Below are 26701 nucleotides of genomic sequence, written 5' to 3' on the forward strand. Positions count from 1 at the left end.
ATTCTTTCTAAAGGATGCTCACCAGCAAAGCCCCACATGCTTTCAAGCTGTTTTCAGCCTTCAGGGGTGAATAAGCTCCCTAAAACTGATGATGGGCAGAGACCCTATGTAAATAGTAAATGCTGAAAAAATCTCTGAAGATTTATGAGCCCATTTTGAAGGCAGTATAAATTATGTGAGTTGAGATAAAAACCCATAAAGATGACTGGATTCAATGACTGACACATGCTTCACTTCATTATTTACAGTGAGATATACTAACACTGGATGTGTAAATTTTGTTCAATTCATTTATTTAATCAGAAACAGGAAGCAGTAATTTTATTATGAAGAGAAATATTTTATATCCTAATTAACTTTTACCACCAAGTACATGCTTATAGTGACAATCTGAATCTCATTTTGAAAACTAAATCCAAAAATTATATTTATTTTACTGTATTTGATTTTAGATGCATTTTGTGTACCATTTTATTTATTCATGAATCAAGAAAGAAGAACACTTCACTCAAGGGCCTAACATTTAAGTTAGTCATAAATATCATTTTTTAAGAGCTATGCAAAGTTTACGCAAAAGTGTAAACTAGTAACATTCTTCAGGAGTATACATTTTGTAAGAGCACAAATTCTAATCCACACCCCAATACCTGCCATGTGAGGTTGGCCCTGAAGTCTTCCTTCTCCTTTTAGTCTTATATGTTTGAGTTTAATCCAAAGTTGACAACCAAGCAAACATGTAGAGTTTAGAAATAAATAACTCTATGATTTAGCTTATTTATATTTATTTATTGGTTCATTGATTCATTCGTTTTTTGATACTCTATTTGCTACCAAAAAAATAATTTATGATTCCACATTCCTCATGTTTATAGGCAACCATGCAATCAGACTGCTAAAATGAAGTAGTTACTGAGACTGAATATTAATTTTGTCTTTGAGGCCCCTGATAGCCAAGAGGAAGAAAAAAAAAAAAAGGCACAGTACATTAAAACACAAAAATGTTGCCACAAATGCACTGATGATAGAAATGTTCTAATTTAACAATGATCGATTGAATTCACTTTTATTTGTTCCAGAATCATAGCTGACTCCCAGTCAGTGTCCCCAGGCTAAATTATTAAACTGAGTTTAAACCACATAAATATTCTGCTTCGGAGTTAAAGTAAGCAAACAATAACTGCTTATTAGCTTTTAGCATATGTGATATATGTGGTGTGTAGTAAATACCACAGAAGGGCTTTAAGGGAGGAAAAATACAAAAGAATCAGATGGTAGTTTCTGCCAAAGAATTGATAAATTATCGGAAAATACTTGTTTCACCATGTGCAATATTAATACCAATATAAAATACTGATACATGCTAAGTGAAATATATTCCAGACACTAAAGGACAACTATTGTATAATCACATTTATATAAGGAACCTAGAGCAAATTCATAGAGATAGAAAATCAAACGGTGGTTGCCAGGAGATGTGGAAAGAAATAGGGACTTACGGTTTAATGGGTAAAAAATTTCAATTTTGGAAAATGAACAGGTTCTGGAAATGAATGGTGGTGATGGCTGACAACAATGTCCATGTACTTAATGCCACTGAACTGCACACCTAAAAATGGTTAAAATAGCAAATTTATGTTATTTATATTTTACTACAATGAGAAAACAAAATATAAATAATACTTGGTCCACTTCTAATGCATATATATATATATATATATATATATATATATATATATATATTTGCTTATATTAATTTTATTCATCATTCACTAGCTTTGAAAGTATCACTTGGTTTTTGATGTGTTCCTTTGGCCAAACCAGGAAGCAAAATGAAAGGGGCAGTTCCTATTTTCTATTGCATTTCTATTGTATACCACCCATCGCATGTAGCTGTGTTTCCCAGACATAATCTTATTGAAAAGCACATAGTCCAAGGCCACACCAGAATTACAGAATCAGAATTTTTGAAGGGTCCTGCTTAATAATTGTTTTTAAACTCTCCAGTAATTCTAATTATAAACCTCACTGGAAGCCACTTTAGTATTTTACTCGGTTATGGTCTCAGCTGAATGCCAACAGATAAACTGATTTTTCAGGGCTGTTGAAATACCATTTTCTAATTCTCTCATTAAGAAATAAACACATTTAGGAATAAAGAAAGCATCTAAGATTCCTTTCCATACTGATTAATATAACATGAAAGCTTGCTTGCATTATTTGCCATCTACTATCTAAACTCTTGTGGGTAGCAAAAAGAAATAATATATTCATTCTACACCTAAGGCCTTTATTAAAACCGCATGGTTCCAGAAAGTCTAATAATCTCCACTGATCCATAAAATTTGATGGCAATATCATTATGAATCCATCCTAAACTGTAATTCCCTTTAATATATGCATGAATTATATTTCTCAGACACGGTATATAAGGTTGAAATTCTCTTAGTCAGGCTGATATTGGAAAATACACCTATTAAACGTGTAATGCCTTGCCAGAAAATATGTTTAAATCGACCTAAGATTTCTAATATATATGTGAAAAAAATCTTATAAAAAACAAGTTATTTTTAGACGTTTTAGAGTACATTAGAAAACTGTTTTTGTAAGGGGAAAATATTACCAATTACATGGGCATAGACTGAAGTTTCTTCTCCTCCAAACTAATTTTCACATAAACACCAAATAAAATTTTTAATACATAACTCCGAGTAAGTCATTTGTAATTAAAACAATATGAACAAAAAGTGCCAATTTTCAGGTCCTTTACCTGTTAAAACAAAGCCCAAACTCTTTAGTGTCGCATTTAATTCACTAAAATATGACCCCAAATGTTTTAGGAACTGTCATGGACACACTACATTTTAATATTTATTACAACAAAGTTGAAATTACAAGACACCAAGAGACAGATGGGCTCCATTCTCCACTCATTCTTCCTCTACGTGGTGCCAGCAATGCCCAGTGCTCCCTGTGCCCTTGCTCCCCGCTCCCTGAGGCTGGGGATCTTTATAGACATGAACGTGGCCCGAGACGGAGCCACTGTCTTTGTAATGAGCCTACGCGAGAGCCTGGCAGAAAGATAGAAAAGGCATCCCGCCCTTCCATCACTTTCCTGAGGGCGGAGAAAGCGCTCCCATCATGGATTCCAGTCATAGCTCAGGTCTTCTGTGGTCTCTTTTAGAAATGTAATTTATAAACATAAATTTTAACCAAAAAGTACTTTCAATAGAGAATTTATAGGTGATATTTGTTCCACTTTTTGCAGATGTGCAGCTTATTTTTTGAAAACAGGCACATATCCCTTAGCATACCTTGCTTAAAAACAAGAGATAATATTCATAGTTTTTTAAATCCTATCTGCATCCCGCGAGAAAGAAAAATCATCATATAGGGTCTCAGGCTCCACTTAGGGGATATTCTTCAGGACTCCCAGAGTATCAATTAACCTTCCCCAAATTTGTTTATATTCCTCTTGAGCACCAATAATTATGGTCTATGTTTCTTAATTGTACCTTCCCAAGTACATACTTACATTCACTCTACATTTTCTACCTGGACATCCTTCACTGCATTCCCTTAGTGATACACCCCTCCTTTGAAGACTTCCACAGCCACTCCCATTCATGGTGCTTTCTTTTGCCCTTCCTACTGAAAATGAGTTCCCTCATTTTAAGTTTTCATCTCATTTTATTTATGCCCCTTTTAAGCCACATAAATATCTTCTTGCACCAAAGACATGTGAATACAAATTAAATATCTTTGGCAGACCATAAACTCACTAAAACCGTAAATAGTATATCATTTATTTTTGTTTAACCCTTACCAGGATCTCACTGATAATTTCAGTCAATAAGTAAATGATTATGAGTAAACTATTTGCCACCTAAGGGGCTTACTCTCATGAAGATCATTTTAAGTGGATCTCTTTGCTTAAAAACACAACAAAACTATATTGTGAACTAATGTGGCAGTAACCTTAAATTTGATACATTTTCATCAACTGAGCTGAAGGGAAATCTCTGCCTGCGACAGAAAAAAAGAAATATAGAATCTTTTCAACCCCATCCTGTCCTCTTTCCATGTATTTGTTGTTATGTATTCTTCTTGCTTTACCTACTATTAAGTTCAAGGTCAACAATCATTCAACCTCCTATAACTTCACTGTTGCATCTAAATAGCAATGAGATGTTGCAACCCTTAGATACCACTCACTTGGAATTGGCTTCTTATTTTGACTATGCATATTCAATAACAGGAGTATCTCCAAAAGCATTGCACAGCAAGGACACTAAATCATCACACAGAAATTTTCTAATGTTCCAAAGTCAACATTTTTGGTCACTTTATCTTCCCTTCTTCAAGCCACTTCAGTATCTATGAATATCTTATTTACCTATTTGTTTACTTGTATATTGTCTCCTTCAACAATGCACCCAGCCATCCCACTGCCACTAAAATATAATCTTCATGAGAGCAGGGAATCTACTCCCTCGGCTGAAAACAGTGTTTGCCACGACAAGAACCATTGCATAAGTCTTGAATGGGGGCACAGTATCATTAATTAACACTTTGCATTCTTAGAATTATATTTTCAAGACAATGAAATGACATTTTTATTCTGGATATAATTTTTTTTTAAGCTGAAACAAGCCATCCAGATGACAAGCAATCTGACAATGGTTCTCCATCCAGGGAAGAGGAGGGGGAACCAGAAGGAGCGTAGAGTACACACTGCAGGTGACCCTGATTTGGGGGTTTAGACTGTGGGCTGGGTGTGTCAGCATGCATTTCTTAACAGCTTTTCCTTAAGTGATTTTTTTTCCCTCCAGAATTTGACTCAAGTTGTGAAAAGCTGAATGTCTTCCCCTATTCACTGAATCACACCAAGCTTTTAGTCTCCCTCTGGCAACTAACAATGCCAGTCCCCTTAAATGACTTTCCTGTGCCTCAGGAAGACATGCAAAGTCCAACACTTACATATGCAGAAGCCTGGACCTGAGATCAGGAATGGTGCCCCGAGGGCCAGAAACCCTGGCTCTGTTGACTCTTTCCCTGCTCTCCAGAGATCCTGGTCCTGAATGGAGCCCTGGGGCAAGCATCCTTGCTGGCCGATCCCCTTTGTCAAAGCACAGGAGAGAAGGGAGAGCAGAAGTCCACCTTACAAAAAAAGGCCTCTTTGGGTGGAGGCTGACCATGCCTTTCCTCTTCTCACATACTGATCAAACCATAAAAATGACCAGGGGTTTTGTCTGTTTAAAGAAATCACAGCCAGCCAGTCAACAGTTCCCAGGCGATGGTGTGTCTCTCTCACATCAGTGTTTCTCTCTCTCCTCTCTCTTTCTCTCTCTCTCTCCCACTTCCACTATCTCTGAAAAAGCAATGGAAAAAATATCCTCTGATGAGAATTTAAAAAAAAGAAAAGAAAAAGAAATGATGTATATTTTCTAATTAATAATGAGCTTGCTCAAGTATCTTTACATAGATGATGACAGGTATCAAAGTATTATGATATCTGGATTCCACTGGATACAATTAATGGCAATGTTAACAAGAAATTACATCTTTTGCAACAATAAAACTTAAGAAAAGTTTAGATGTGTATTTTGAAAATGTTCAAGAAAGTACATAATTTTTCAAAATTCTTTTAAGAGAACACCTGGGTTGTTTAATTTCCCTTTTTGCTGCAGGATATGAAAAGTTCCATCATATGAAAGAACTCAATAATACACAAACTTATTATTCAATGCATATGAATAAAGTTTTAAAAGCATTAAAATTATCTAGAAATAACCTATAGTGTAATGCCACCAACCTTAATTAAACAACCCAGAAAATAAGTGACAAAGACTTTTTTTTTTTAAATCCTCACTGAGGATAATTTTCCAATGTTTTTTTACAGAGTGTAAGGGAGATGGGGGGGGGGGGGGAGAAATATCAATGTGAGAGCCACATAGATTGGCTGCCTCCCTCACATGTTCCTACAGACTGGGGAAGGGGATTGAACCTGCAACCAAGGTGTTTGCCCTTGATTGGGAATCAAACCGGCCAGGGCAAATATTTTTAACTAGACAATGGTGTTATCATAAATTCCAAAGTTGATTAAGTCAAATGATTAGGTTAGAGAAGGGCTATTAGAAATAGGTCCAGGGCTTCTTATCAGGAGAAAGACAAGTAAAAAGAGCAACCATGAGAATGACAAAAATAAAGCAATCTGGGTCCATTAAAAGAAATAGTTCTAGCTATCTAAATAAATAGTCCAGGCAGACACAGCTATATATAAACTCCAAAAACTCCAAGAGAAGCAAAACAAAGGGGAAAACCATGTTTGTTTAATGAAGCAAAAAGTAGTGAAATATATATTTTTCAATAATGAATAAAGTGTCCCTTCCAAAACACTTATTGAAAAATTCATTCACATGGAACAATTCTTTCACTATTCCTGAATACTGAGTTTACATGCAAAAGCATATTTTATACCTACCTTTATTATAACTGTAACCTGATAATCTTATAGTTTCCTTAACTGATTCTGCTCAAACTGTTCGCATAATATTATCTGTTTCTTTTAACAGCCCGGTCTTCCTTCTGCAACTTCTCCTAGTGTCATGGACATATTTCTGTTCATATGGTCTTGTGTGTGGAAAAAGCCCTTTGCCCTCTTACTTCATCCTTGACTCCAGTTTCCAATAGGAGCTGAGATGCATCACTCTCTAGAGCCTTCCTTAACAACCCCAGCCAGAGTTGGGATTCTTGGTCTCATAACTTTCTATATGTACTTCTACTATATTAGTAATTAAGCACTATATTGTAAAATTGCTCTTCACTAAATTCTTTTTAACAACAAAAAACACCCACGCATTTCTTATTCCTTTTTTTATCTCCTTGGCCTACCAGAGAGCCTGATATAAACTAGACACACCATAATTACCTACTGCATGAAGGCCATGTAGAAAAGTCCTAAAATCTTGCCATTATTTTAAAAATAATGTAAGCCCGGTTGGCATGGCTCAGTGGTTAAGCATTGGCCTAGGATCCAGGAGATCTCGGTTCGATTCCCGATCAGGGCACATGCCTGAGCTCTGCGCTCGATCCCCAGCAGAGGGCATGCAGGAGGCAGCCGATCAATGACTCATCATTGATATTTCTATCTCTCTCTCCCTCTTCCTTCCTCTCTCTGAAGTCATTAAAGACATATTTTTTTAAAATGCAACAAGTGCGTATTATGCATTTGAATAACTAAGACAACAGCAAATACTTTTGTTTATATTCCATTTACATGGCAATAAAAGGGAGCCTGTTTGAAGGGGTGAAATGAAATCATCACCCTGTTACTAAAACTTTATTTAAAAACAAACTAGTAATGTGTTTTACTGATAATATATCTTAAAAAAATAGCATTAACAGAAGTAATATTGAGCTTTATTAAATCCTAAAATAAATGCATATATATGAAGGTATATGTGAATGTGTATATTTCTACAAATCAAAACTAAGATCAAAGTGAATATATAGTCATGCCTTTTTAATATAGCATTTTATTGTGAACATTTCCTCTGTCATAAACTAATCTTATAAAATATTCTTAGAAGTTGCATAATGTCTCATATATACATTTGCTTAAATTGTTTAACTATTCTCACACTTGGATATGCTTCACAAATATAAATATTCTTTAATGAGCATTATATAGAGACTTTGTGCAGCTTTCTGATTACTTGGCTAAGAGAAACTGATTTTGCTATTTTTTAACCACTTGGGTATATTTTTCAGATTTTTTTTTTTTTTTATAAAAGCAAAATGCCTTCAACATGTAAATAATGACACTTGCATTTTAATATTTTGATGGCTGTTTTCAGTGATGGTTATTTATTTTATGGACAGTAAAAGGAATGATTTGAAAAACTTTCTGTTAAATCACAGAAATTTAACAATAGAATTCTCAGGACATTATCTAGATCATTCTGTATATGAATATTCATTCCTTCAGCTCCCACATGAAAATGTCATCAACAGGTAAAGACTTCCTAAAGAGACTGTAAAATACAATGTTGGTATATACAACAGCAATGTGAACATCAAAATATAACAATGTCCCGAACAAACTGCTTAATTTTAAATACTATTTACTTTAAAATAAGCCTACTCAATAGCTAATAAATTATAAAACTAAATAAGTAGATAGCACCTAAGTGAATATACAAACATTTAAGTAAGTAGGCACTGTCAAAGCCACAGATAAGAAACAAGTATGAACTTTGTTTTTTAACACTTACAATCCAGGTAAAAATGTTAATTTTCTGAAATTAACAGTTTAGGTTTACGACATAGGATCAGTGCAGCCCAACCTCCTCCTGATACCTATGATTTTACACCTGTTCTTCAAAACAAGTCATGGAATAAAACATTTACTGAACATAAAATCAGAGACCATTATACATTAAAAAATAATATAGTGTTTTCAAAGGTTTACATGTTCAGAAGATTAACAATGTTCAGAAATGTGTATCACAAAATAATTTGCAGCAATGTCATAGTTTTATCAACAGTGTTTAAAATATCAAAAATGTTAATGAGAAATCAAATAAAATTTAATTTTATGAAATCCTGATAGTTCTGAACTTGAAAAGTGATTAAAATCATAAATAAATATTGAACATAACACTGTGATCCTATAGCAATATAAAACACTATTATAAGTACACTATTATAAATTTAAGTTCACAGCACATCAAGAAAAATGATAAAATTATTTTAATATGAGGTAAAAAGTGAAAGTAAAACTCAATCCCCTATAAAGATTTACCTATCCACAATAAAGAAATTTAAAAGTGAAGAGCACAACAACTAATTTCATTTTCTCTTTATTGGCCCACCTTGGCTTGTTATCCTACAGAACAAAGTAATAACTGCCACTAGAAAGAGAAGATAAAAGACTTATATTTTGCAGTTATGATGGGAAAACTGTCATGACTATCATCCGAAAGCAAGTACATCACAAATAATATTATAAATAAGGGTACTTGAGAGTAGGACATATTAAATAGTGGACTTTAATATATTAGATTATAATTATTTAAGGGAATAGAAATTGTATTTTAAATACACTGGCACTCAAATTAGCCCAAACCCTGTCAACCCGGGCTATTAATGTGCACAATAGTGTTAGTCTACAACTCTGCTCTCTTACATTTACCACATGATTTTTTAAAACTGGACAGACATTTGACACACAAGATTTGTGTAGGTTGAGACTTAATATAGAGCCTTCAAATAGAACACGATCTTCTGCAACAACAAAGTATTTATAACTTTAAAAAATCAGAGGAAGAGAGGTAACAGGAAAGACTAATGTTTCCTTGGCACCTCTATAACAGGTTATAGAAACTGCAATACCTACACTTAAAACTCAACAGCTGAACACCTGTATATTTATTTTGTAACTTGAGACCTTTAAATCATCCATAAGTAGTATTGATTTATTGACACCAAAAAATAAGGTCCAGATCCTTATAAACAGCATTTAACCTAATCCTCTCAGCAACTCAGTTAAGTTGGTATTACTACTATTTGCATTTTACAGGCAAGAAAGTTGGATCCCAGGACATTAGGTAATTTATCCAGAATCACACTAGTAAGTAGTAGATTCGAATGGAGATCATTCTAGCTCCAAGTCTATGCTTTGATAATGTACCCCATTGCCTACCCCATGGAAAAGTGTGCACTTGGCAACACTTTTTGTTTAATGATGAATGATGACTAGAATCCTCAAAAGAAACCCTTCTCTGGTGTATAAAGCATTAGGATTCAGTGGCCAATCACCTGACCTCAAACCTCACAACTATAGTCTTTCACTCAGGAAACTCTGGTTTCTGAGGGTAAGGCAGCGGATCCTCAAGTAATTTGCTTCTAAAAGGAAGTAGTCTATTACCTCGCCTTAAATAATGCAGCATTCAGTTATTACTTCCTGCCAGAGTGACAGTTTTAGCACAAGGCATTAAAAAAACTGTTTTCTCCTGTTCTAGCTGTCTGTTATTTATAGCCTCTTACATGACTTGTCTGGAAGTGATGGATAAATATTTGAAAGGAAAGATGCATCATTCTGGATGCTCCATGAAATTCAAGATGGATAAAAGTCAATGTTTCAGGCCCACTTTCTTCAATAATAAGGTAAAGAAAAAGCTTTAAGTGTTTTAAAAGACTCTTCTAGTAAGAAAACAAACAGGAAAAAAAGCTTGGCTTTATCAGTTTCTGTATGAATTTTTAAATAATAGTTACTATTTTAATATTTTAAGGTTGTTGTTTTTTTAATTTTGGAAAAAAATGTATCTGAAACAATCGTCTTTCTGACAAGGGACTGTGAGTCTGCCTTATTCTTTGGATTATGTTTTCACACAACAAAGAGAGAATCAATGAAACACTGGTACTATCAACTCAGCCGCATGCTGTTTCTGTGATCACAGAGTGAAACTACAAATTTCACAACAAAATTACTTTCTTAAAACCCAGATTAATTTATTTATAACAATACTTGACAACACTTACTCAATGCTTACTGTACTTTGAGCCAGCAGCTGTGCTAAGATTTTTTACATAAATTGTCATATTTAATGTGATAGTGCTTCCCCATACCTAGTGCCTCCCCCTCACCTCCTTAAGTCTTTGCTTAAAATAATCTTAATGAAGCTTTTCCTTATCACTTTACTTAAAATTGCAACCTGTCCTTTCCCAGTGCTCTCTATTGTCCTTCCTTGCTTTATTTTTTCCCCTACAGCATTTATCACTATCATACAGAGCATGTATCTTACTGATCTATTTTTTATTACTATCCCTCCAAACTGAAATGTAATCACCATGAGGGCATGGACATTTTAATAAGTTATTTATAATTTATTTATACCTATTTTCTACAGTAGGGTAGACCCAATGCCTATTATAGTGCCTGTTCCATAGATGGTATCCAAAAATATTACTTTAACAGAGGTGTTTAGTCTTCACAAACAACCCTTTGTAACTTTGAGATATTTATTAACCCTTTTTGCTGAAAAAACTAAGGCTGAAAAGATAAAGTAACTTACTGGAGTCATATAGTAAGTAACTACTGAGGCAACTTGTAGGCTCTCAAGTTCAATCCTTTCTATTTATTGTACTACTTCTGGAAAAAGGAACCATCCCAACACCCAAGTTTGTCTATTTGTTCTGCAGATTTACATATCTTTGAGTAAGTTTTGAACTTGCCTAAAAATTTTTTTCAAGTGACTATACCTTTTAAATACCCTTCATGACTGGACTTCTTTCAGAAGGTCAGGTAGCTTTGGAAGGGACACAAACGGAGTGGTGAGGGGAGACCAGGGATCAGCTCAGACCATCTGCATCAACCCTGGAAATCAATGTGCTGACAGATGTCACAGCCAGTTTTCCCTCATAGCCAGTAACCTAAATGTCATGGAGCATTTGCTGACACAAGAAAATAAGTTATACACAATATTTAAGCTTATGTAAGGACTTTATTTGAAAAGAAAAAATAGTGAAAAACAACACATATTTGAAGTCTCTATACTCCATATCATACATACTTAATATTACACACATTCATTCTGCAATATATAAGTCTTGTTTTCCTTATTTTTTCATTTATCTTCCTCTGGCCCATTTTGAAAATAAAATCAAGTAATTCAATTTCCCATTACACACACTACATATACACCTTTTATTTCTCCCCCCTCCCATTTTCAATCAACAATCAGAACCACAAAGTGTAATCAGCATTTGAGGAACTAGGTGAGGGGAATGTAATTTGGAAAGGATCTACTTCAAAGAAAATCTTTTAGCCAAAAGGAGGGTGAAAGAACCAATAATCATGAGCTGCTCCTACCTTCCCTACTGACTGTTTTCTTCTCATAAATACCTGGAATAGAGTGACAAAGTTATGATAACATTAGTGGGGACTTTAAAACTAGAATTTTATAATGAATATAGTTGAATAACTTCTTGGGAAGAGTTTTCCTGAACCAGTCAGTCTATTCTGTTGTATTTAAATGTGTCTTTTAGTCTTTATGATACTACTAAATAAAGCAGAAGTAAGATTTGACCAGATACAGTAAAGACTATGTAGCCAAGAGAAATAGAAAGAATCTGACCAATAAAGGATGTTCACAATATTCAGGGAATCTATGGGAACTGAGAATGGTTACTCCCTAGACTTTATTAGTCACACAAAAGAATATCTGAGGTCTTCTGGAGTGGGGCTGGTGGGGGAAGGGCGGGTATAAGAGAGAACCAAAATAAACCCAAACCTTCTGAAAGTAAATTAAAAAAAAAAAAAATTAGAATGAAGTGAGTCTTTATCCAGGAATACTGGAAACCATGTAACTGGACCCAAAGAAGTTCTACTAGGACAACTCTTTACCTTTATGAGTTGGTAGATCCCACCTATATTCCAAGGGATCTGGCTGTAAAACAGGTAACATAAGAACATTCTAGAGACAAGATGCAGCTTCCAGTGTTGTTTTTAATTCACCTCCAATTTTCAGTTGAACAAATTATTTAGTAACCACAGACAGAGCTACTGAAGCAATTAATGTAATCATTTCCGTTCACCCTCCTCTCCTCCGATTGATTTGTGTCTTTTACAGCATATTTGGAGTATGTCAAGATCCTGCTAATGCTAGTGGCTGAGAATATCAAAGAGAAAGGCTAAATAAAGAACCATGATCTTGACCAAAATGTCTGAACATTTTATTCTATTCCTGTTGTTTTGAACATGAAAAATAGGAGGAAAAGTGAAGATAAATTGTATAAGCATGAATGCATTACAAATCTATGCAGAATTATATTAGCTTTTAAATGAGTTGGAAATTTAGAACACAAATTTTGGTAAAACTTATTTTAACATGATATGACTGATGGTAAAGATGTGCCAGGTTTTCTCCGAAGAGGAGAACCCAAGAGGTGCTGTGCACTCCAATGAAAGTGCAATCCTTTGCATCTTCCTGAAAAGGCAAAATAGCTACTAAATTTCTAAGTAGCAACTCCAGGGCAAGTCACTAAATGATTAATAATGAAAGTCATACTTTAATGGTGTGTTATGTAATATTTTATTTTAACCAACAAAATGAAAAATTACAATAATATTTGTGTTTCAGAAATACGTAGTTCGGTTTTTAAATGAGTAAGCATTACGCACATAATGCATTACCTTTCATTTATACTACAGGAAAATCTAATTAAAAAGTAACCACTATACCATAATATGAATAAAAATGCCCCAAATGGCATATTATATTGGAAGTTGTACAGTGACATCCACCACATTCCTTATGCATAACATTATGCTAATAACTATCCTTTCAACTTCAGAATTCCAGAGCTAATCAGTCACTTGTGGTCCAGGGTGAAATTGCTCATTTCCTTGCCCACTTATCAAGAACTACATGCTTATTTGAATTTTGGTTTTGCATGCATAGGGCTCACATAGTCTCTAACATATGCATCTACAAAAATGAGGAAGAAGGGAATGCTAATCCTCTCAACAGCAGCCCACAATGGAGATGAGGGACGGTCCCTGCAGAGAGCTACCCTATTAGATACAAATGTGTAGAATGGTGTCAGAGTTAGGATCTGAGAGAATATCCCTTCCTGAAAGATTATTGTTCTTTAGAACTTACCCTTTATTAAAAGTATATTATACATAGAGCACAGCATAAAATTTAAGTTCAAGAGTATTATGACCATAAAATTCACTTTCACTCTCTTCAGACATTGTATACAAATTAAAAGAAAGCTTCCATCAATGCTGCTGAAGAATTACTGAGGGGAATTAAATAACATAAACCCCCAAAAGTCAGATGCTTAAACCAATGATCAAGCTATTTATTTTTCTCTATTCTGAAACACTGGTGCTGTCTTCAAAAGATAAACTGCTCTTAGCACTTGTCTGGCCCTCATCTTAAGGGCATGGTAACTGAAGGTCATACTCCACTAATTAATCAACTACACACTCATTTAGCACCTTAAAAACAATGCTTCTCCCTTTCTAAACTTTCCACAGCAAAGAAAGCCAACTTATTAAATATAAACATAATTGTCCCTAATAATATGATGGCCTCATCTTTATGTTCATTTTTTTCTGTGATGAGACTAATGGGGTGCAGAGTGCCAGATACTAGTGTTTCACTAAAGAAAGTTGCCTTTTGAGGTTTTTTAAATTTTCTATTTAGTAGGATTTACTACATCTTTAAAAACTATTATGTTTGTAATACTGTCTGTCTTTTCTCTTTTTTTCATCATCAACCATGTATATATTTTGAGACCAACTTTCAGAAATCTTACAAATGCACATAGGAGGAAAAAAATGAGTCACCCGTCCCCACACATATCCCTACAAAAGTTCTATAATCAGGGTGGATAAAAGGCAGAAGAATTAATCTGACAGTGAAGAGAACCAATACACATAAAAAGAAAATCCCTTAATGAGAAAACAGAGGTATGTGAGATGCAAGAAGGGAGAACAGAGAGTTCTATAATGTACAATAAAACATGGTTAACTCTCAGAAATAAAGCGACAGTGCTAAAAAATGTTAGAAGGGGAGGGAGCAAAATAGCTCTATTACCATGAATCTTTTTTTTATATATTATGGAAATAACTTGATAAGCCAAATGCAAGGACCATTTGGTAATCCAGGTTTTAATTTGACTTCTGCAAGAACTCAAGATATGATCTTGATTTAGCCGTTTCATTTCTTTGGGTCACAGTTTTCCAATATGTAAAATGAGGGGGTAGAAACAGACACTCTTTAAGATGAGTTTCAACACCAGTACTCTATGACCTATATATTCAAATACTTGAGGAATGAAAGTTTTTTTGACAAGAGTATAAGGACAAAACTTGTCTCTATAAACTTTCTTGAAATAATTTATTCATTACTTCATTATTCTAATATTCTATCCCAGTACAGATCTCTAATAGATTCATAGTTAATTTTCATATAAATATAAATGACCTCAATTGTGAGATTCTTGGGGTCAGAGATCGTGAACGGTGACTATCTAGCACTGAGCACAGCCCTGATGAAAAAAATGAATAAAAGAAGAGGGGCACTAACAGTTCTGTGAATGAATGGATCTCCTTTGTTCACTAGTCACAATTTAACCACCTGGGTTTATTTTATTTATCAGATACATAGGGAGATTACGTATGATAAAATTGGTCCTTCAAATCAGCTGGAATAAGACCATAATTCAGAAACTACTATTAAGAATTCTGAATGTTTATTGGAAAATAAAAGCAAAAGTAGTACTTAGCATTTCTTTCTTTACTCATTTCAGAAAAACAAATTCCAAGAAAATAAAAAATTTCATTGGCGATATTCAAACTTAAAAATGCTAGAACAAATTAGTAAATGCTCTGTATACTCTGTGATGATAAAGATCCCTCTAAACTTGTTCCACAACCATGAAAATGTTAACTGTCATGATATATTTAACCATGACATCTTTAACTACTTAAAAAAACTGTTACGATGTATGGAAAATGGTTACTATAAATAAGGCTTTAAAAACAGAAAGGGGGAAACTTAAAAAGGGGGTAAATCTTGACAGAAAGGGTCTAATACAGGAAGAACTTTTGTAAACCAATAGATAAAAACCCAGTATATTAACAGAAAATCAGGCAAAGATGTAAACAGGTAACTAAACAAAATGCTGGTCAATTAATTGTATGTAGTTTAATCTCATTATATCCAAAGAATGGGACTTAGAAGTAACCGTTCCCATACCAGGCAGACAAAGATGAAACCAATTACAATATTCAAAACTGTTGAAGGTATAAAAACGATACACAATTGGTAGAATTTTCTGGAAGACTGTGTAGTGTGTTCAAACTTAAAACTGACCTTAGCCTCACCCCGAAACCTCATCTAAAGGGGCCCAGAGCTGTCACACGTGCTCCCCTTTTCTTTCTCCCCATCTTCCTGCCTGGAGCCCGAGTCTGATGGATGGAGCTTCTGTACCTTCTTGAACCAGGAGCTGGAAAGTCCCAGGCCCAGGGCGGCGAAGCAGGAGCAAGATGCTAAGGAAATTATGAAGCTACCTCACCAGGCAAGGACTGCAACTTTCCAGACTTTTTTTTATATAACACAAGAGAAAAAAACTTGTATATCTCATTAAGTCGTCCTTTTACTAGCATTCAGATGGGGCTGATCAAGGATTGTACGCGAGGCACTGCCCTGCGTATTTTACCTGTATCGTCCCATTTACTCCACCCTACAGTGCTCTTTTATAGTAACAAGCCTAAGGCCATATTTCTGAGTGGCAGAACCAAGGGTGGGGTCCAGATCGTCTGTTAACCGATGATCTTCTTCTCCCCCCCCCCCATCCTACATTTCAGATTGTTTTCTCCTACCTAGGTTCTCCCTAACGGCTTACTCCTATTTTCTCATCCTGCGCTCCCGCTCTCGCTGATATGAAAAGTATAGTTAAGTCTTCGCTCTGAGATAATGGGAGCGAGTCCCAGTGGTAATCTCTCTAATCTTCCAGAAAATGATCCAACTGCTATTTTTCATTGACTCTTTTTATTTTTTCCTTGAAAGCAAACTTGTGCAATAAAAGTTCTCCCTCTTGTCAACAAATCCTCTTAGCACCACATAATCACCTTTTCATGAAAGAGCGGTAGGCGTTTGGACACGCTGCAGGCCTCACTGCCGGGAGGGGCTGGCGGCGGCCCTGCCTAGACGGCGCTGGGAGCCGGCAGCCACCGGGGCCAGCGCCTCCCAGGAGCCATCTGCCCACCGGGCGGCTGGCCCCACAGATCCCTAACGGGGCAGCGCGGCAGGCCCTCCGACCCCGTGCATGCGGTCTGCCTCGGGCTAAAAGCAATGTAATAAAGCATCAAAACACGCCATCTTCAAATTAGTAAGACGGATGGCCCACTATGTTTTTATTATTTAGACATAAGCCAAATCATAGAATTAGCTCGCTCGCTAAAAGAAAAGCATTTTGACGCATTTCTTAAAAACGTTTACAATTTGAATTCCCATGAACTATTATCCTGAAGCCACTCAAGCTCATTTAAATCGGATTTATTTAAATATCTTTGTGGTAAAAATATACAAGTATTTCTGTGTACCCAACTGGACATCACTTGCAAAATCAGTTTTGCAGCTCCATTTTGTTCTCCTGAATCCTGGGTTCCTATAATAGTTCAGTTTTGTTTGCTGGATTCCTTAAAGTTTTCTGACGAAAATATCAAAATTTCTCTGTCCATAGTGCCCTTAGTAATTTTTTTCATAGTATTTTAGGCCAAAAGAAATACCAAATAGCTCTATTTTTTAAAAGGTTACGTCTAAACAGCTTGAGAAGTATTTGTTAATTTAGTAGCCATTTGAGAGAGAAAAAGCACATAAACTGAAAGTAGTTCGTATAATACCTAAGAAATGTTGCTGTGTTTCCCACAGAAATGTCAGTGTTTTGCAGCTCCCCTGTGCACTTGCCGTAGCACCTGGGGTGACCTGGTGCACAGTCTGGGATCCACTGTCTGAGGCACTGTTTACAGTTATTTCATTATCTGTAAGCATTTCCAGGGCAGGGACTGGACTCATTGGTGATTGCATCCCCAGAGCCCTGCGTGCTGCCTGGCACACAGTAGGTGCCCATTAACATCCAATACCTGTCAAGTGAAAGAGAATGGGTATGGATGAACGACAAAGGGGACTGAGGTTGACTTAAGTAAGATGGTTATCCTCAGATGGGGCGCTTTGTAATAAAGGGTGGTGACATAGCACAATGACAGAGCATATAGACTCTATTACTTTTTAAATATATAATTCTGCTTCCATCATTTGTAAAATGGGGATCATAGCAGGAAGAACTGCGTAGGGCTCACAGGAGAATTAAATAATAAATACATGTAATTCACCAAGTATATACACAGTACACAATAAGCATTCAGGTCAACATTATTGTTATTATTTTGTTATCTAATGCTTTATATCATAGATGGGAAGACACCCAACTCTGGAAATGGTGGGGAGAAACCAGAGAATAAAACCTGAGAACATGAAGAAGACAATCAGGAACATAACTATATTTAAAAATGTATCCATGTATCCAGGGTTGCGAACAGAATAAGAAAGCAGAGTTATTATTTGTTTGAAAAACAAATTCAAAGAACAGGCTCTTCGTGACCAGACTTAGAAAGCTGCAGTGTGGCTGAAATTCACCGTCTGCCAAGAGTGAGACAAACTCAAATCCCTTCATTTCATGGCTTGAAATTGAAGACCAAAAGCATCTCTTATTTCTAATCACATTCCTAATTATAGAAACACAGGCGAGCACCCCTTTGTACAAGGCGCTGCCAGTATTTCCATTATCAGTTCCCATTTTCAGAGCTTATTACTAAAAAGCGCACGCTCCAGGGAGATGGTTGGCATAGAGGATCTCAGCATGGAAGAGAACATGTTTTACAAAATTTGGCATCAACTTTTCAGCTGTAAATATAAAGAGATAGAAAGGCAACAATGAAAAGCCAAGAAAATCCAGGATACTAGTATTGGAAAGCGTGTTCAAGCTAATTTCAAAAATAATGTATAAATGAAAACCCTGCTCAGAGTATTTACAGAGAAAACACATATTTGAATTTAAACAATATCACCAAACATCTGTAACAAAACGGTAGAAGCAATATGATTTACCCATCTGTGTCCCTTTAGTAAATACTGGCATAAATCTAATTTTAATATCTGTGAGGGATTGCTTCTGCTTCAACCTTGGCCAGAGTATTGAAAATGGTAACAATTGTTCTTGTTTTGACACATCTCTGCATTATTTTTTAAAAAGATTTAGATTAAGGCACCATTATTTATTTGTAAGCTTTCTGTGATACTCATTGACTGGTAAAGGGACTGTTTTCGTTTCTCAAATATCCTTTTGCTTTGACTTTAGTTTTACTAACAATTGTTAACTTTAGTTAGTACTAGAGGTTGTTACAATTACTTAAAGCAATGTGTAGTTTTCTTTTAACAGTTGTTCTGATAACTAAGATAATATTTACAAGAAGTAGGTCTTAGTGTAGATAAGAGCACAGAAGATATTTTTGAAGATTTATATCAAGACATTCAAGGTGCTTCTGAATTTATATTTTGTTGTGATCACCAAGTAAAGTAGAATCTATACAAAAAACTTTGAAAGTTTTGGCTCTTGGCCCTGGCAGGGTAGCTTGGTTGGAGCACTGTCCTGATATGCCAAGGTTGTGGGTTCAATCCCCAGTCAGGACACGTACAAGAATCAACTAATGAATGCATAAATAATGGAATAAGAAATCAATGTCTTTCTCTCCCTTTCTCTCTCTCTCTCTCATCTCTCTGTCTCTCTCTGCCTCTTTCTCTCTAAAATCAATAAATTTTTAAAAATTAAAAAAACAAGTTTTGGCTCAGTAAAAAATGGAAAAATATCAATATTTTTAGCCTATAACACTGGGAAAATGTCTATGTGCTTCCTGATATCTTTCAGTAGATCAGCTCAAGGTTGAGTCCTAAGCTTATTGGTTCATAAAGTCCTTGGGGCAGGAAATAACTGCTTTAACTCAAAACCCTTTCCTTTGGGGTACAGCTGTGTTACAGTAAACAAAAATCTAATTTATGTCTGGGATACCTAATTAAACAGAGAGAATAAAAGATTGTAAAGCCCCAGTGCATGGAGACATGGGAAAGTTTACTGAATGTAATATTTTGATACTTATAAGGCTCACACCTTTCTCCACAATAGCATCACTGAATTTATGAGATTCTTGATTCAACCTTCTCTCTAGGAAATATAGCCATTTACTAAAAGTGGACAAGCAATTTATGGAACAAATTTTAAAATGGGTAATGAAAGCACAGAATTATGAAGCAGTACTGACCTTAGGAAATCGTTTTGTATATACCCTTCAAGAAATGACTACACCTAAACCATCCATATTGAGTTACTACCTATTGCATTCTTAAAAGGCACAAAGAAAGAAAAATTTAAAACCTCTTTGACAGCCAGTTCTGGATTTAATGCTATCAGAATTTCTTCTTTGTGCCTAAACTAGTAAACTAGTTTCTTCCTCCTACAATTTAAGATGCTTTCCTCTTAATGTAAGTGAAGAGGGAAAATAGCTCATTATGATCCATTTTAGAGGACAAGTTCATATATAATTTCCTTCTTAGATATTATATAAGACACATCAAGACTTTAAAGTGTATAAACAGTTACACTAATTGATATTCAAATTGTATTAAAAAGAAGAACATAGGTCCACTCCCTACTCAATTATCCTTGGAAAATCAGCCTAGATTCCTGCACCTGCTAAATAGTAGCTTTATATGCAGAACCACAGATGTCTCTTTCATTTGACCTTTCAGGGAACATCAGGCTTCATTATTATCCATCACATAAGGAAAAACTACTGTGCAGATGTAGATCTAACTAATTCTGTCAGGATGATCTCTTTTGGACCCTGATTATTTATGTACAGTTTGTTTTTATTATTCCCCCAAATTGGATTGACAGGTCAAATAATCCTGTGCTATATAAAAAATATTTTCCAGTAAAGAAGCACTTTTACTACCACACAGTTTCCTACATTTGTAAAATTTGTTTACAAATGTCCAAAAGTTTCTAGCCCATATAAACCCCTAGTTAAAAAGAGACTTGTAATGTGACTTAAATGACTAAATTTATTATTTCTTTTTGTTTTTAGTGTCTGTTTTAAGATACCTAGTAGCACAGAGCTTGCCAGCTAACAGACATAATTTATTTTTAAAGAGTTAAATTATTTCTCTAAGTAGTCCAACATTTTCTGAGTTAGATAAGAAAAAGTAGACCATGTTTTGCCAATTAAGTTGACCCTCTTGATGAGCTTAAATTGTTGACTAAAAGTCATTCCCACTAGATTTATTGCTTTACAGCCAAAACTATGAACCTTTTAATCTTTGTATTCCTGGGTCTTTGCAAAATATTCAGTACCCCAAAGAATTTGAATGACTATAAATAAAATCAATTAAAACTTTCAAATTGTATCATTTTAGTCATTTACCCTTGATACTGAGACCACTATGCTTACTTTTTACAAACTGAGTATTACTATTTAATGAGCACTAAAACTATCACCTGTGATATAAGTATATACAATTAAACACACAAAAATCTAAATGTGTACATGCTGAAATATTAACATTCTACACAAGTAATCAAGAATGCCAAGACACCAAGAATAGAAACCAGGTATGTTTCTATCATGGGAAACATCTAACTGTCCCTGGGATCCACTTTTCTATCCTAGGAGCAGCTGGCACTTACTTTATAGGCTTTCCTAGTGGGAGACTTACTTACCAGTATCTACTTTTTTGGCAGTCCCCAAATAGCTATACAGTGAATAAGGAGACTTGTGTGATTTTGGCATGAGATATGATAACCAAACAGTGTGTACTCTGGAGACTGACAAGGACAGGAGGTGGTTTCCTATTTCATACTAGGAGGAAGCCTATACACACCTCTTGGTACCAGTAATTGCAATTTCCAGCTTAGATTTGGCATGGCTCTGAAAGAATTGTCCCAGAATGGCACAGAAATACTCTGAGGTGATATATAAAGAGCCAGCCATCATTCAGAGCCTGTGCAAAAAATTACATTGCCATTCCTAATTTAAAAACAATAAGGTACAATGTTACAAGTCTTCACTTTACCCCCAACTTCACTTTAAACCATCCTATATTTATATGTTCTGTTGCTTTCTTAAGTATAATCTAAAGTATTGGATAAATCCCTGAGTAGAAAACAGTGTTAAAGTTAATGCTCATTTTACATTTCCCATCTGATCTATTATGTGTTTAACAAACATGCTCTCCCATACATTTGCAACCTCAAGTACTGTGTTATGTACCCTATGGACATTCTATGAATCCTCTAAGACTCACATCTAGGTACTGGAGGTAAAATTCGGTACTCTGAGTGGAAACTAGTTCACTATTAATATGTGATTTACATTATTTTATTAAACAGCTGTCATAAGTGCAATATACATTGTTTCAATTTATTTGTGTTTTGGGGCTAAGCTTCCACAGGACATTTTCAATGTACTGTATAAGATTATGGTTCTGTGTATTCTAGATCCTTTGATAAGGTTCAGAGCTATAATTTGACTCAATAAAATATAACAGATGAATTTATCCATACAATTATCTTGCAATTATCTTGCAATTTTAAGTGCCTCCTACATATTAGGTATTTTTCTTACTTTAATATGTCTATTTAATATCCTAGCACAGATCCCAGATGTGGTTAACAGTAAGAGAGAGAGAGACAAAGAGAGCTAGAGAGAAAGAGAAATAGAGACAGACCAAGAGAAAGACAGGCAGATGGGAGAGAGAGAGGAAGATCAAAGGTCAGTTAAAATGGCACAGGCTTGGCTAACATATTCAATGATACAGATCCCTAAAAGAAGCAAACCAGATTCTCCTGCAATTTTCCCTTGGGCTCACAAGATAAAAAGTTCTTTTTTAATACCCCAAAGGACATTCCTCTAAATCCTTTCAGTGGCAGTACTACTTCTTTGTGACTGTCTCCTGAATTCCCTGTGTCTTCCAATCTATTTTTGTTAACAGAAAGAGTGGAGAGAGAAAAAAACCACCTCTATCAATTGCTGGCCACTAGCATTTCAAAGTGAGCCACTGGCAGAAAAGCTTGGGGCAGAAAGATTTGTGGGATGCTGTCTTACTCATCACTAGAAGATGGCTTTCTAGCCACTGAAAGAAGCCCAGATGAGACCCAGTCCCAGTCTCTCTTAAAAGAAAGGTGCACATTTTATTCTTCAAAGTGACCTAACAGCTTCCTCCCAATTAAGGTGCAGGTGGACCTGTGGGCGAGCCTTTTCTGGGTCGCTTTCTGATTCAACAAAAACCTTCATTTCTCCTACAATAATGAAGTAATTTTCCTTGCCCTAGGAAAGCCTTGCCTGCAAAATGGCCTACAGCAGGATACAGTCACCTGCACTAGGTAAATGCACTATTAGAGAGCACTAAGTTATTTGTAAGATTACTGCTTTTAGGTCTCTAATTGCTGGCTATGTCATGTGAAGAGTTAATTAATTCCATACTAGAGAACAGTTTTTTTATAGCATAAAATCTCGCCCACCCAGTTGAATAAAATACTTCCTCATCTTTAGAACATTAACTGAAAGAGTATATATAATCTGGGACAAAGATAACAACACTCTAAGGAGTACTCATATATAACTAAAATTTATTTTATCCTATGCTAGAGATCTAAAAGCTTTGGAGACAAAAGTACAACTTAATTTCCAAATCGATATAATTACTAACATCTGCAAAAGTGTGTTTCAAAACCATAGCAGAACTTTCCTATTTCACCGAAGTGCTGTTAGGCACAATATACCCAGTGAGGTATTATAAGAGGTTATTGTATTCTATGTTATAAGAACTTAGATTAACTTTTTTGAAAAAAAAACACAGAATACTATAAAAAATATGAATATGCTATATGAATTTTTTTTTAAGAATTTGATTTCTAAACTTCTATAAAAATTAACTGTCAACCTTGTAAACACTTATTTTTGTATCACTGTAACATCCAGTGATCACAGGTAGGATATTAAAACCACCTACAAATGGAGCACCAAAGTTTTTATTGGCTTTTCAAGTCAAATTTAAGGTATATGTTTAGAAAAGTTGTCTTTGCAACACCTAGAGAAGAATAATTACACGTATACCTTTCCATGGAGGAAGAAATAAAGGAACATGACTATATAATACAGTTTAATACAATGTGTAAGTACAATATCACAGGGGTGCTTACATTTTATAGGTGTTTGGGGATTGAGACACTATGGACATGAGAACATAGGTTTAGACTCACATATTGAGCAGCAGAAGCCAATGGTAAACCACTGCTGTTTTCTTACTTTTTGTTTGTTTGTTTGTTTTACCTTGAAAACTCAATGATGAAACAATCCAAAATATATGACTTAGTGCTCAAAGGGGAAGTTCAAAGAACAAGTGTGAATAGTATTGTTGCTAATAACAACATTAAAACAAAGTGGGAAGGACATCTACCAGCTGATCTGCACACAGGTGAAAGGAAAGTACAATGCTGGACAACACATACAGTCAGAACGTGGAATGGAAGGGGCACAGATCAAGGTCAACTAGAAATTTTACAGCAAGAAATGGAATGTCCACACACTGCCGTGCTTGGTGTAACAAACTAAAATGGACTGGAATGAGATGGTAAGGCAATTTAAAACTGTTCTGCTCTGGAAATGACAAACTCGGAAGAAATGGAGTGGCTTTAATACTGAGGCAAGTCATTGTCCAGGCAGTTAGGAACTACAACACAAGGCCTGACTAAATAACATCAATTAGACTTCTGGGAAAACCTATTAACATAATTATTCAAGTCTATGCTCCAACTACAGAGGCTGAAAAAGATGAAATTGAGAACTTTTATACAATTATCCAAGAAGAAATTAATCACACACCAAGTCAAGACATGCTGGTAAATGTAGGTGACTGGTCTGCAAAAGTAGAAAATAAAGCAGTATCAAATGTTGTCAGAAAACTTGGACTAAAGGTCAGAAATGAGGCAGTAAATTAGCTCGTGTGTTTCTGCAAAGCCAACAACTTGTCCATCACAAACACATGCTTCAGAAAACTGAACAGATGACTGTACACATGGATATCACCAGATGGCCAATATAGAAATCATATAGACTGTGTAAGTGGAAGCAGGAGACGGAGAAGCTGTGTTTTCTCTGCCAAAACGAGACCAGGAGCAGATTGTGATACTGACCATGAACTGTTAATATCAAACATTAGAGTAAAGCTGAAGAAGAGCACTAAAGGAACCATAGTGCCAAAATATAATGTAAATAGCATTCTTGATGGATTTAAAGTCCCCATAAAAAACATATGCACTGTTAAATTTAATTGACTGAAAAGCAAAAGAACTGTGGACTGAAATTACAAATGTTATTTTGGAAGAATGTGAAAATGCAATGCCAGCAGTAAAAAGAAAAGAAAACATTGAGATGGATGACAGGAGAACACTACAAATTATTAAAGATGGTCAAGAGATTAAAAGTTAAAGGTGATAAAAGCAGATTGAAAAACTTGAACACAGTTTTTCAATAACTATCAGATAAAAATAAGGAGAACTATTACAATGGTCAATGTAAGGAGACAGAAGAAAACAAAGAAGGAACCATCAGAGATCTCTACCACAAGATTCAGGAAATAAAAGGGAAATTCAAACCTAGACTATGATGCTAAATATCCAACAAGGAAGCACATTGGCTGATGAGGAAACAATAAAAGGAAGGTGAAAATCTAAACAGAAGACACTAAAGATGACAGATACCTTTGAAGATGATCCTATAAGGAAGAACCTATAATTCTAGAAAGGGAAATGAAAACTGCCCTAAAAGTACTGGGAAAAAAATAAATCACCAGGGATAGATGGGGAACTGATAGAAATATTTCAAGCCACAGAGACTGAATCTGTAAAACTCCCAACAAAAATATGTCAACAAATATGGAAAATAAAACAGTGACCCACAGACTAGAAATGTTCAATAAACATCCCAATATTTAAGAAAGAAGATACTCAGGAGTGCAGTAACTATAGGACTATTGCTCTGATTTCCCTCACAAACAAAGTGATGATAAAGGTGATTCAATGAAGTTGTCTACCTTATATGGAGCAAGAAAGGCCAGATGTTCAAGTTGGATTCAGAAAAGAAAGGGACACTCTAGATCTAACTCCAATAATTGTTTGGATACTGGAGTGCTCCAAAGATATTCAGAAGAAGGATAGTCTATATTTTAGAGATTATAGTAAAGCCTTTGACTGCATGGATCATGGAAAGCCTTGGGTTGATATGAAAGAAATGGGCGTGCTTCAGTCAGCACTTGACTGTCCTGATGTGTAACCTGTATTGTGGACAGGAAGTTACTGTCAAGATAAAATGTGGGAAGATAGAATGGTTTCCTATAGACCAAGGTGTCAGACAAAGATGCATTTTTGTCTTACTATTTGTTTAATCTGTACACAAAACATCACACACAAAAACGGGCTACACTAAGAGGAAATAGGAGTAAAATTGTTGAAATAAGTACCAATAATTTAAGGTATGCAGATGACCCCATCTTACTGGCAGAATGTTGAAATGAAACAACCTTTTTTTTGAAACAGCCATTAATGAAAGTGAAAGAAGAAAGTGCCAAAGCAGGACTGTATTTGAAAATTGAGAAGACAAAAATAATGACTGCAGAATATGCAACTTGAAGATAGAGAACGAAGACACTGAAATTATAAGATTTTGCTTTTGTTGGCTCAGTCATCAATTCAAGTGGATACCGTAGCCAAGAAATTCAAAGAAGGCTGAGACTCGGAGGGTGGCAATAGAAGAATTAGGGAAGACTACCAAGAGCAAAGATGTGTCATTAGAGACCATGATTAAAATTATCCACACCCTCATATTCCCAATTACTAAAAGAATGCAGAAGTTGGATGGTGAAGAAGTCTTCATTTGAAATACAGTCTTGGAGGACACTCTACAAATGCCTTTGATCACCAGAAAGATGTACAAGTGGATCCTAGAAGCAAATTAAGCCTCAGACATTGCTGGAGGCAAAAGGGACAAAACTAAAGTTGTTCTACTTCAGGC

General features: G+C 35.2%; 1 protein-coding gene across 2 annotated transcripts in view; it reads right to left on the reverse strand.

Annotated features, from left to right (window-relative positions):
• NAALADL2 (N-acetylated alpha-linked acidic dipeptidase like 2) overlaps nt 1-26701 on the reverse strand; it is a 910351-nt gene that overhangs the window by 803542 nt on the left and 80108 nt on the right. Inside the window, exon 1 of one of the 2 annotated variants that reach the window (XM_087818310.1) lies at nt 1497-1585. The exons of the other annotated variant lie outside the window; for it this stretch is intronic. The gene's annotated coding sequence lies outside the window, so the exon portion shown is untranslated. Of the gene's footprint in view, nt 1-1496; nt 1586-26701 lie in introns of those variants that run through there. 2 annotated transcript variants of the gene reach the window in all.

Source organism: Miniopterus natalensis, chromosome 6, assembly GCF_054644295.1.
Source record: "Miniopterus natalensis isolate mMinNat1 chromosome 6, mMinNat1.hap1, whole genome shotgun sequence".
In the NCBI taxonomy this organism is placed as follows: Eukaryota; Metazoa; Chordata; class Mammalia; order Chiroptera; family Miniopteridae; genus Miniopterus; species Miniopterus natalensis.